General features: G+C 29.7%; 1 pseudogene; it reads right to left on the minus strand.

The window, feature by feature from the left end:
• Window positions 1-972: 972 nt before the first annotated feature.
• Window positions 973-5,214, minus strand: LOC112735382 (tubulin-folding cofactor C-like; annotated as a pseudogene).
• Between the last annotated feature and the right edge of the window lie 5,624 nt (window positions 5,215-10,838).

The raw sequence follows: 10,838 nt of genomic DNA on the forward strand, positions 1-10,838 counted from the left end.
GAAGAAAAATCTCGAGAAAAATGAAGTAAAAATATCAAAAGTGGAAATGAAAAAGAAGAAAGCGAAAAGGGATTATGTTTATATAGCCACTAGGGTCAAAACGGTAAAATTATCCCTCATTTAATGATATGCACGGTTACCAAGGTAACTAAAAAGACGCACAAACAGTTACAAAAAGACGCAACATTCAAATTCAAAAAATACGTTGAGTACCCAATTTAACCCCAAGAAGGACGGAGTACCCGATGTGAGGGAACAAAAGCTACAAGAGATCAAGACCAACTTAGAAATGCTTGAACCCGACCTAAAGAAGTTCGGACTTAAGCAGAGGCATTGTTCATATCCTGGTCCACAACCTAGAAAGGTCCAAAAGGGGTAAAGTCCAATCAACACTCTACAAGTATTGTTTAGGCCTACACGACCTCATGGAGGTTGCGCACGACGACATGGGCTCACCCCTACTTATGCAAATAAGTGACTAACTTCTACTATCTCTCCTTTTCATTTAGAAAGGAGATCTCAACAACCTCCCTACCAAAAGAGAGTAACTAACCTACCATCAAAGGTGGGACTACTCAAAAGGTGGTTATTGACTCCACCTCTACACTTATAAGTACCCTGACACTCTTAGGTATTCTTCGAATTCCAATCAACTAAAAACCTGCCTAAAACTCTTGCTAACTTAAGCATCAAAGATCCTTGCAGGTACCACCCCCATCTCCTCACAAGAAACTTGGACGGCTTCATCCTTGTAGGAAAAGACGATAGACCTTTTACTTAAAGATGTCTGGACCTCACGTTCAGGCCCAAATCACCCTGGTTCTAAGTAAGCCTCGGAACAGGGGGTTTACACCTCGAATCACAATATTCACGACTACAATAATTTATGAGGTATTGATAACCTCTTATCAGGTTAAAATAAATAAAAATTCTAAGCCCGTAAACATAAAGTCCAATTTAGTAACTAAATAAACAAAATTAAAATACATCAAATTAAATTGAACAATATAAAAATATAAACTAATAACTTCTAAATAATGCTTAGAGTAAATAGCTATTTTTAACTATGAAAGATTCAGACACTGATAAAACTGACTATGGAATAATTAAATGAGTTTTATACCCATGAAAGATGAGTTATGTTCAACAAAAATATCCAATTGTTAAATTTTTGTTGACTCTGTTTAAAAAACAAGTTAACTTTTAAAATTATTCCTACCACCAATCATCTTCAACCTTCAACCTCTTGCTATGAAAAAAAAAAAACAAAAACTTGAATACTTGGAGCATCGTACTCAAATTTCCTCATTCTTTCCATGTTCCAAATTGGATATATCAATGATTCCAACCCTAACATTCTCCACCAAAATCGACCAATTTAGAGACTACACCACCCTCAACTACTTGAAGTCATCCACATTTTCCTAATTCCCTGCATCAAGACCAGCACCACGAAGATCTTCTTTGATCCCTTCGTAGAACAAGCAGTATGGCGCAAACCTCACCCTATTACTATCCTTGATTATGGGCATGCTCCTAACTCTCAGGTAAAAATCGCTCCTTGTTGCAACGTGAATCTGAATTTGATGTGACACCATGGCAAAAACGCATTCCTCAACATCCTCGATAAGGACTGAACTGATCATAGGCCCAACGTAAACTCTACCATGTATCAACTTGTGAACGAAGTGCGTCCTCACGCAACCAATTATCCTAATCTCGCAGGAATCGAGATCAGACATTGTGAATTTTTCAACCTCTGAACCCCTAATTCACCCACCAAAAACGTACTGGATTTGTTCCTGAAACCCAGGGAATGACGTTTAGGAGGTAGGGGCTGCTTGGGTTCTTGTAGACAGTGGTGGTATTGCTGTTGTAGGCACTTGGCAATGTCTTTTTTGGTAGTAACCTTGTTCTTGAAGGAGAATTTCTTTTTAGGGAGAAGTTAGGAGGTGAGGGTTTCTAGGGTGTGTTTCAAATCGGCAATGGTTTTGAGGAAAGATCGAACGTCGTAGGAGGGAAGGAAGTAGGAGTTTTCTGCAATAAGCTTTTTGCAAATTGAAAGTTGAAGATGATTGGTGGTAGGGTTAATTTTGGAATTTAATATGCTTTTTAAACCGAGACAACAAAAGTTTAACAATTGAATATTTTTGTCAAACATAATTCATCTTTCATAGGTATAAAGTTCATTTAGTTTTTCTGTGGTCAGTTTTATCAGCGTCCGAATATTTCATAGTGAAAAACTCTAATTCTTAAACTCTTCATATCATAAACATTTGAAGTACGTATCAAATTTTTTAAGAGAAAAAATTTGTAAAAATTTAGGTAAACCTTAAATCTTAAATATTGTATAATGATTATTTACTTGAAAATAACAGTTAAAAATTATTAGATGATTTAATACTTGATATAATATGTATTTATATTTTTTTTATCAATTTTACATAAAATCATCTTTATATGAATAATTATTATATTGTGTTATAAATATCTAAAGTTGCTAATATGTGCTATAAAAGAAAAAAAAATATTATCTGTCTATCATTTAGAGGTATTCAAGTTCTTGCTATCTAATTTTTTTTAAATTAAATTTTTACAAGAATACATTTAGAATTATTTTGTTTCTTTTAACATATTTTTAAGAGTAAAATATTAGTTCTATCTCAAATAGTTGGAATAAGTATAAATATTGTCCTAATTTTTTTTATGCCTCAAATGTACTTCTTAAAATGACTCGATATTATCTCATCATTAACCTAATAAAAAATTAATAATAAAATATAACATATATATGTTGAATCTGACAAATTTCTATGATTACTTTTGTGACTAAATTTTGAAAAATATTAATATATTAAAAATGAAAGTAACATTTAGTCACTTCTAAAATATTTGAACCACGAGTAGAATGAAAAAAAAAGTTTAAAACAAAATTGATATTTATTTTAAATATATGAGATAAAAAAATTTAAATATAATTATTTTTATTTGAAATTATAATTGAGAATCATTAGATAATTTAACTAATTTTTTTGTATAAAAATAATTATATATAAATTTTTATCTTGATAAAAGTATACTTTAACTTTGTTTTTAATCTATTCTATTATATAAAAGTCGAATTTCTGCACTTAATGATGAAACTAACATAATATATTTCAAAGAGTATTTTTCGATTTAATTATTTTAACTCATTGAATACAATTTATTACAGTGACTTAATTATATCAGTTAATTAATTTGATTAATTTAAATATCAATATAATTTATTAAAATTTATATTACTTAATTAATTATACTGCATTAATTGTAATTTGTTATATTAGTTAATTGGTTTATTCATTATAAAGTCTAAAATAAAATAAATAATTTGTTGTTTATTCTAATTGAATTCAATAAATTTAAATTATATATTATATATGAATTAACGATAATTTATAAATCACTTTATATTATATATGTATTAACGAAATATTATATGTGTTAATTAAATATTATATATGTACTGTATAATAAATACAAATGTGGTTTAGTAATAGTAATATGCATTTTTTTTTTGTTTTGGGTCTTAGGCTAATCCCAAAAAATTTACCTGAACCCTATCCCAACCCGCCAAACCCAAAGCCTCCTTTCTAATTTTCTCTCTCCCAGCAAGCAAAGACGTCGTGTCAAGAAGATTTTTTTCATCACTGCTGCGACTTGACTTTGACATCTCCTTCTTCCATACATCACTGTCCACAACAAATCCAATCCAAAAGAGCTACCTTCTATAGCAAAATTTTCTTCTTCAATCTGGTTATTGTTGTTTGTGATGTCTTCCATGGAATCATCTCCATGGTTATTGATGAAACATGAGAGGTTTTTTGGACATAAAAATAACTCTATTCAATTAAAATTCAGGATGTTTCTTTTCTCATTTTTTTTTTTATTTTTCATTGTTGGAGATCTTCTCCTTGAAATTTTCATTTCGAGTCTTTTTGCACTGTTTTTTTATGATTTTGTTTTTGTTGCTTTTTTTTTATAGATCCTCTTTCTTGTTCAATATTGTGATTAGGATTTGTTGTTGTTCTACACTGATTTTGTTTATTTTTTGTATTCTTTTTTTTTTTCGATCTTATTTTCATACCCTTTTTACTTTGTACATTTTGATTGGCCAATATTTATGATAATAGAACAAATGTAATAACCTGTACTATACACGTGATAAGATTAAAATTATAACTTTAAGTTGTTTTGTTAAAATTAATTTAAATTATAATAATTTGATTAATAAAAAAGTAACATGTTATGCATTTTTTGCTTTTTCTTAATCTAATGTTAAGTGTATCAACTCTAAAGTAGTTATTAATCGGTTTTAGTAATCTATTTTTTCGATAAATCAAACATATATACTTAATGTGACCATAAATAACCTAGTAATACTTAAACCTACCAACAAATTTTTATATGTTATTTTACTGTCAAGTAAGAACATATCAAAATTAGCTCGAAATGAACAACAAATTATTAGATAATTCTAATGCACAAAGTTCTCTAATAAATAATAAAAAATTTAAAATCACTAAAAAATAAGTCAACACTCTCCTTTGATGCCTGCAGAATATATACCTAAAATAATATTATATCAATATTAGTATACAAAATTATTTGATTAACGTAATTTTAAAATAATTTATCAAGAGAATAAAATAATACAGATTTTTATGATAATTTTAATATTCTCAAACTATAACTATAGAATAAGAATATATTACCATTAGCACTTAGAATTTGTCAATTTTTTTAATTAATAGTAATAAATTTTAATAAATTTGATTAAGAGATTTAGAAATTACCTTTTCATTATAAGCTCTTAAAAATTTCTCTATATACCACATTCATTATGCAATTATCTTTCAAGTGTTCGTAATCTTGCAACAACATTCGCAGACCATCTTTACTCTTTACTCTTGATAACGTAACATACAATTGACCATAGGTAAAAACTGGCCTTGGAAGGTATATTCTAACTTTTGATAGAGTTTGTTTTTGGGACTTATTTATTGTCATTGCAAATGATATAATAATTGAAAATTGTCTTCTTTAAAACTTGACTGGTAATGTTTCATTATTTGGAATTAGATTTAGTCTTGGAATAAGAACAATACTTTCATCTTTGTTACCGGTTAAAGTCTTGCATTCTATCACATGGTTTCTTATTCTTCTAACTTTCATTCTCGTTCCATTGCACAAAATATTAATTTGGTCATTCCACAGCAACAAAACAGGAGCGCCAACCTTCACGATTAATTTGTGTGGTGGTAGACCTGAACAATTTATTCTATTTAAAATCTCTGGTGAGAAAGCATCTAACTCAAATTCCATATTTCTATCCTCAGCACACACAGAGTCATAACTTAAGTAAATTCTTTCTTGTCCAGGTAACCCTGCAATTATCTTATTGTTGACATCAGTGACACAATTTAGAGTTGGTGCAAGAATTGTTCTATTATTGAAATAAATTTCAATGGATAAATTGGATAACATATCCGGATACATAAAATCAATGAGGTCATCCAAAACTTTCTCAGAGTTCTTAACCCAAATGTCAGATGGTATTAAAACAATTGATTCACCATCTGTTGTATCACCAACCAAACAATCACCAATTTTGAGTAGCCATTATGCAAAATTTTTGAGTTCTTGTATGTTATTGTTTTTACCTAGTGACAATCTCATATTTTTTGTAAGCTTTCGAACATTACAGTTATGCCACAAATATGAAGAATTAATAGAAGACTGAATTATATCTTGCCTTGAGCCTTTGGGAATCACAGGTAAAATTTATTTAAAATCTCCTCCAAAGACAACAACTTTACCTCCAAATAGAAAATGAGCATTATACGAATCTGAGCGCCTCAAGATGTCTCTGAGGCATTTTTCTAAAGCTTCGTAACAATACTTACTTATCATTAGAGCTTCATCCCACATGATTGATTTGGCCTTGGTTATTAACCTTACAAGAGGACTTTCCTGTTTAATGTTACAAAAAGAATCTTTATTTATGGTCAAAGAAATTTTAAACCTTGAATGTACAATTCTTCCATCAGGAAACAGAAGTGCTCTAATTCCACTCAAAGCAACATTTAAAATTATACCTCCTTTAAATATAATTGAGCATGATATAGTTGACTATAAGAATATTTTTTCACAATGACCTTGATTATATAAGAAGAAAAGTACACTCATATTATCACTAACAGCACCCATTATTTGATTGTATGTAAATTTCTGCTCATCAGTTAGTTTTTCTAAATACCCACTTAGTTCACTCATAAGAGTATTACCATCAAAGTTCAACTCTTTCATTATAATTCTGTCTTCTAATTTGGACACCAAATTTTTTGGAGGATATGGCATTCTACAATAATTTGACTGGAGCAACTCTTCAATTTTTATAAGTGCAATATAATTTATTTGGACTTCTGACATCATCAAATCTATATTTTTTAATTTAAAATAACATAATTAATTGAAAATTTATTAAATAAGTCTCTGGTAAAAAAATCCAAAATGCATTGTTGAATAATAAATAACACTTCTTACTTTTGGTGTAAAAAATACTTCATTAGTAACATGTCCTTTTAAAAAATAAGTAGTAATATATAATGAAAAAATTAAAAGATTTTGTATATGAATAGATAATTGTTACAAAATAAAATCTCATTATGAAATATTAAAATTTCATATACCGTAAATTATGAAGATCAACTACAATGTAATGGCCACTTTTCTCTATTTTTGACTATGATATAAGTTCTCTTTTTTTGGTCAAGAGTCTAATAACATCTAATTAAAAAAACTAAATTAAAAGTGTCAAATTAAATACAAATAAATGAATAACATAATAAATTACTTATAAATTAAAGAGATTTTACTAATTTATATTAAACGATAAAACTAATAATATATTAATAAAATAATATACCTTAAAAAAAGTCACGATATAATTTCAAATATTTGCATAAATAAACTGTTAAAATTTATATTATCAATAAAATGATGCTATTGTATAATTTCTTGGTAAAAATTAAAATTAAAAAAATTTTGTGTAGACTAATACAAATTAACTACGTACCAAATAAGTTGGATTGTTTATTTGTTTGTTTCAATATATCAGCATGAATAAGAAAATTGAAAAGATTATCAAGAATTTTACGATTGATCTATACGTGACTCCTTCTTAAAAGTTATTCTACACACATATGCAGTCAGAAGATAAATTCTGTTTGATTCTTCAATCACAAAATTTGAGAAGACATAGACATTTCTCTCGATTAGTTCATTCTCAAACATCTTTGCCAAATAATTCTTGATTGAACAATGAATTTTATCATACTGTAAAACAAATTAAATATAAAGGCTATTAGTACTTATAAAGCTATTAAATCGCACTATCTTTGATTTGTGCAAGGATTTACTTATAAAATGAACTTAAAATATGAACAAAAAATATTTATAAATTAGACCTAGCATGACTTGAAAGAATTATGAAAAATAATCAACTAATCTTATCATCCATTAGAATTATTTCTATGTAAGCCGTCTTGCTTTTGTCAAATTTAAATGGGACTTTTCATAACCTTATAATTCTTGCCTTTATTTTAATTTCCAAACTTTTTCATCACATAATCTACCATAGGTAATACTATTGATAGAATCATAGCTAGTAGCCATTAGGTATGAAAAATAAAAAAAGAAAAAAATTAGGTACACACACACACTAATTGTACACGATAATAATTAGCCAATATTTTTAATGGAGATACTTGCTACAATTAAGTGAAAATTATGCTATTATGTTTTATTAACCTTTATGATTAATTCAATGAAGATACTTGCTCAGTATATATCACAACTAGAAAATGGATTAATACAGACAGATTTAGTCTTTATTACAGACGAATTTTAGTTACCGACGAAATTACCGACGAATTTTGTCCCTCTGTAAAAGCCCCGTCGGAAATTATTTACTGACAGATTTTTTTTCCGTCGAAAAATTACCGATGGATTTTTACTAGTTACCGACGGATTTTTCCTCTGTAAATTCTCCATCCATTTCCCGAAGGCGACGAATTTTCCATCTATAATTTAATCTTTGGAAAATCATCTCACATTCTGATTACAGACAGAAAATCCGTCTGTAAATTTGTCAGTAAGGTAAAATAGAATTTTTTTATTTTTCTAATTACAAAATAAACTTGTTTTCATACAAAATAAATATAATTTAATACAAATTTTTAACTAATTTGTATTCGAATATTTATAATATTTCAAAAAATAAACAAATTCATCGTATTATCAAACCAAAAGAAAAGTACTATAAACAAGCAAGTCAATATAATTCAAAACATAAACAAAATGTATTGATCATCAACTATAATTCCTAGTATATTGTTCAACCATACTAAAACTATCAGCTATAGTCTTCAGTGTCATCTTCATCCTCATCATCATTAGTCCTCATCCGAAGACATTGAAGGTGGTGGTGGTGGCGGTGGTAGTGGAACTGCACTAGAACTACTTGACGCTCTAACCTTCTCATAATAGCTAACATAAGCCTCAGTCCATCTCTTCTGTTTCAGCTTTTCCTTCTTGGCCTTTCCAATTGCCCATTCCAACTTTTCTAACTTCTTTTGAGTCTTTTCCAAAGGAGCCAAGCGTGTATCTAACAACTTAGTAATACACCCATCTGTTTATTGAGTAACACGCTGAAAGAGCTCTTCATTGATATTATGAATCTGTTCTTGCAAATCAGGAATAGAATTTTGATTTCTTGGTGCTCTTCCAGATACAGAATTGGCAGAAGTGGTTCCAGACTTGATAGAGCTAGAAAAGAATGACCCTTTTCCGTAAACTCGATTCTTCTTTTGCCCACCACACACTTTCTTCCAAATCAAGTCTTCATCAATTGGTTGTAGTTCCATTCCCTGTGCTTGAGCCTCGACATGTTGGGCCTGAACTTCTGCCAATGTTTTTATAAACTTCTCCTGTTGCACAATGATTATATCAATTATATTATTATTATTATTAAGACAAATAGTCATGCACATCACAGTACAGCAAATGCTGATTATAGAAAACCAAGCTGATGATTCTGTTGACTTTTGTAATTGAGATAAGCTTCTTCAACAAGGTTTTAAATTCAAATTTAAAGATCATTGTACATAAATGTATATTTTTAATTAATTATTCAATAATATATATTATAAAATTAGTTTTTTTAAGATAGCTATAAACTCCACAAAATTAGCGAATAATTAATCAATAAATTAATTTTTAATAAAAAATTAAAAATGTAAATTTTATGGTAATATGGGATAGAGCTAATTAAAACAAAAATTTTGACATTAATTTCAAAGAATTCGGCCCAAGATTTAGCCGAACCGGTCGAACCAAACCCAAACTTAGCCCGTGGGCCCAACAACCCATCAAGTTAAATGAGCTTCAGCTCATTCTTCCACCCTTGCATGCAAAGAACGCTGAGTGCTCAGCCAAGGGGGAAGAACATTCCCAACTTTCATAAAACCTTGATTTCATTCAAATCCACGTAACTTTTGATCCAGAGCTCCGATCGCTGCACCGTTTGCGACCACGCGACCATGGCGTTGAGCTCTACAAATCCCAAAACATTGTGAGGTAAGAAAGTCACGTTTTATTATTTATAGTTTTCAAAATCATTGGGCTTTGGTATTGAGATTTTGTGTAATTTCGGTGTCTAGGATCGAATTAACTTAGTGGACTTGCCGAGTCTTGTTCCAATTCTCCGTTGGTGAGGTGAGAACCCTAAAACCCTATTGAATTTTCTTGATTATATGTGTTTGTGTATTGAAAATTTAGTATATGGATGTGGTAAGGTGAATTAGGTCGGTATATATGTGAATTGGAGCTTAATTGCAAATGTTGGATGCTTGGTGAAACTTTGGAGGTTGAATTTTGGTGGTTGAACTTGTGAGCTTGCTTTGTGTGGGTTGTCTCAGGTAATACGTAAAAATTGGCCAAGTTATGATTTAGGTTTTGCGTATTTAGTATATAATGTTCTGTGAAAACTTAGGCTAGACGACCATAGGATATGTTAGAATGTAAAGGAATGATTAATGCTTAGTATCCTTGTGATGATTTGTAATATGAGTTGTGTATTTGACTGGGTGACTACTACTGATGATAATATTAGAATGTGAATTGATGAATTGATGATTAATGGCTTGATGACATGAATGTATATGTTTAGGATGGGTGAATTATGATTTTGTTGATGTATTTGAGAGATTGATGAATGACATTATTGATTTGAGATATGGTAAGCTATGGTGGTTATTGTGGTGTTGAGGAAAATATGTTGTGTTGGGATTTTTGGGTATGGTAAGTTAAATTGAAGTAGGATTTTTAAGAAAGTAGAGGTTTTGAAGTTTTGTGTAACTTTGGTTTTTGATAAAATTTCGGTGAGCCATAACTCGGTTTTTGGACCCTCAAATGATTTCAAATCTATTTTATATGAAAATTGGGTTAGTGAAGTTTACGCCATTCGAAGAACAAAAGAAAAATAATTTAAAACAAAAAAGTTATGCGCATCGGAAGTTTTGGTTTTAAAATTGGAATTCTGTAGCATTTTAGACTTGGTTAAAATTTTTGACAAAATGTACGCCCACACGTACGCGTGACTTGGGGTTTGCGTACGTGTCTAGCTGCTTGCGACGCGACCAACCCTTTCGGGTTGAGATTCACGCATACGCAGGTAGGGGCTTGCGTACGTGAGCAAAGATTTTTCACGCCCACGCGTACGCGTGACCATTGTTTTA

This window comes from Arachis hypogaea, chromosome 13 (assembly GCF_003086295.3).
Source record: "Arachis hypogaea cultivar Tifrunner chromosome 13, arahy.Tifrunner.gnm2.J5K5, whole genome shotgun sequence".
NCBI lineage: Eukaryota > Viridiplantae > Streptophyta > Magnoliopsida > Fabales > Fabaceae > Arachis > Arachis hypogaea.